The sequence below is a fragment of the Lynx canadensis genome, chromosome C2 (assembly GCF_007474595.2).
Source record: "Lynx canadensis isolate LIC74 chromosome C2, mLynCan4.pri.v2, whole genome shotgun sequence".
Taxonomy (NCBI): domain Eukaryota; kingdom Metazoa; phylum Chordata; class Mammalia; order Carnivora; family Felidae; genus Lynx; species Lynx canadensis.
The window spans coordinates 54,605,227-54,608,328 of record NC_044311.2 but is presented as its reverse complement, the minus strand read 5'-3'; positions in this window follow the sequence as shown (position 1 = coordinate 54,608,328).

Below are 3,102 nucleotides of genomic sequence, written 5' to 3'. Positions count from 1 at the left end.
ACTCAGAGCTTGGAGCCTGCTTCGGATTCTGTGTCTCCCTCTCTCTCTCTCTCCCCCTCCTCCACTCGCACTCTGTCTCTCTCTCTCAAAAAAAGTAAACATTAAAAAAATTAAAAAAAAAAAAAGAAAAGAAGCAGTGGATAGGAACAGATAATTCAGAGAAGAGGATACATGGATGGTCAAAAATTATGTAAAATTATGCTGAATGTCATTGGTCATCAGAGAAATGCATATTACACTAGTAAGATACCATTTTTCACCCACCAGATGATAATTTAAAAGATTGATAGTATGTTAGACACATTCAATATTAGTGGGAGTACAAATTGATACAGGCTTGTTGGAGGGTAGTTTGGCAATATATCTATTAAAATTTAAAATACAATATCTCAGGGAATTTTGAATTAATATACTCATCCTCCTGCCAAAACCTCAGTAATTAATAGTTTTTTAAATATAAGTCAGTGAGTAAAAAAGTTCTGAATTTCAGAAGACAGACACCAGAAAAGTTTTTTAGGAAAGTCACTTTATTTTTTTCTCAAAATAACATTACATGTTCAGATAGTACACACTCTGGTTTCTCACCACTGAGATGGTAAGGTTTTCCTCTTTGACCATGGAGCAGATAGATGCAAGTCTTGAGGTTTATCACCTTGGCTATGACTTGGTGACTCATTCTCTTGATCTGACTCACTCCCCTCCTTTTGAACAAGATGATAGACAGGAATGGAATCCAGTAACAGCTTTTCTTTCCTCATTTGGAGTACTGAAGGCAGCTTCCTCTATTCGTTAGCAGAGGTATTACAAAGTAGCAGGCATGCAAAGATCCTTAAGACAGGAAGTAAATGTATGGGAAAGGATTTAGAAGGGCACTTCCCATACTGCTATGCAGTGGAGGAAGATTGCCGTGGTATGTCAAAGGGATGTTAGAGGATATCATATAATGTCTATGGTCATGTAATTTACATAATTATCTCTTTGGACTGGAACAGACTAAGTCTTGCTGTGCCATCTGCCCTAGTACAGTTTAGTAAGTACATTTGGTGTTTAAGTAAGGAAACACTGTGGTAAATGGCCAAGAAAGGCTCTTCCCCAGGAATGTCCCTCGCACCTGCATGTATCTTTAACTCAGCAAGTCGTCCTCTAAGAATTTATCAGAAAAAACATTTGCACATGTGTCCAAAGAAGCAGCTATACAGGTCAATGTTCATTGCTTCATTGTTTCTGGCAGTGAAAAATAAAAAATAAAAATAAAAAAATAAATTTTAAATGCATTTTGGCTTGCACTATAGAATATTTTACAGCAACTAAAAAAAGAATGAGGAGGATGAATGTACACTCACATGAAAGGATATCAACTTATTAAGTGGGGATGAAAAAGTAAGTTGCAAAATAGTATACAATCATTTAGGCTAAACATATATTAATATTTAATATACATTAGCATTCACATATTAATATACTCACACATATATATCTATTTTAGTAGATAATACATTGCATATATAAAAATGCATGGGAAAAGTTTTAGAAGGCTGTTCCCACAGTACTAAACAATAGACGGTAGAATTGCTATGGAGTGGTGATGGGCATTTAAATTTTCTTTGTATTAAAAATAAATAAGGGGTACCTGGGTGGCTCAATCAGTTAAGCATCCAACTCTTTATTTTGGCTCAGGTCATGATCTCATGTTTCATGAAATTGAGCCCTGCATTGGGCTCTGTGCCAACAACATGGAGTCTGCTTGGGATTCTCTCTCTTCCTCTCTCTCTTCCCCTACCTGCTCGTGATCTGTGATCTCTCTCTCTCTCTCTCTCTCAAAATAAAAAAAATAAACTTTAAAATAAATAAATAATTTTATTTGTATTATTTTATTATTTTATACTGAGAATATCGTCATATAGTTCTTGGGTAATGAAACAAGTTTTTAAAAGAATTTACTTTTATAAAGAAGAGGAGAGGTTGGTTAAGGTGAAAGGAGCTGGAGGAGAATGCCTGACCTGTGTCCAGGCCAGCAGAGAAAAGAGGTAGGAGATGGCCTGAAGTGAGGATCTGTGGGCAGAACTTGTAGGATTCATGCATTCATTTTGTTTCATTTCCAAAACTTTTATTATACACCTATCATATGGTAGGCATTGGGTAAGGAATATTCAGAAATGAAACCTATGATTTCCTGCTTTCTGAAGGTTCACAGAGAAGCAAGCAGACATTTATAGTGCAGTGAGATGAGCAGTAAGGCCTACTTAAGCCTGGTGAATCAGAAAAGTACAAAGGATGGAAGAAGCCAGCCATGTCCATCCAAGTGCAAGACTTGGCTTTCTGATTCCCCCAGGGACCACCACAGCCCTGTGTGTGTTGTATGTGTTATGTCAGGAATCATTGGACTTCAGGATCTGTTCTGGGGATGGGTAACAAGGTCTCCTCCATAGCTAACAAAATGAGCTCTAATGAGATGGACAGCAGGATTTTAGTCCTTTAACCACCTCTCTCCACCACTACCATGCAGCTTCTATGATACTTTCAATTCCTTTAACAGAAAATATCTTTCATTATTGAAGATTTGAAATTTTTAATGCAAATGCTATCTGAAAGCTATTCATACTAAAAAATACATAAACTGTAGGCAATAAGTACAGAGCAAATTAATGAGAGACCAAATAAATGAAATCAGATCCTCCCGAGTTGTGATTGAAAGGAAAAAAAAGTAACTGCTATAGCAGATTGATATTTTGATATTAACCAATGTATATTTCATTTTCTATATTTCCCTTTTGCTATGTGACCTTTTCCTCAACTTCAGGCAGCAGAGATTAGCTGTTTCTATGGCCTTGGGGGAAGAAAGGTCACAAACAGACAACACAGAACTAAAGAGTCCATTTCTCTCAGCTTTTGAGTTTCAAACTAGATTTTAAAAATTCTTGGCATAACCAATTGGCTGTGAGAAAGGGTTTTGAGGATCTAAAGCTAAAATTAATGCTGTAACCATTTAATTTTGGAAGGATACATGATATCGGAATGAGTTTTTCTCGCTGTATTAGTCTGCTGAGGCTGACTAATAGAATACCATGGATTGGGTGGCTTAAACAACATAACAGAATTCCA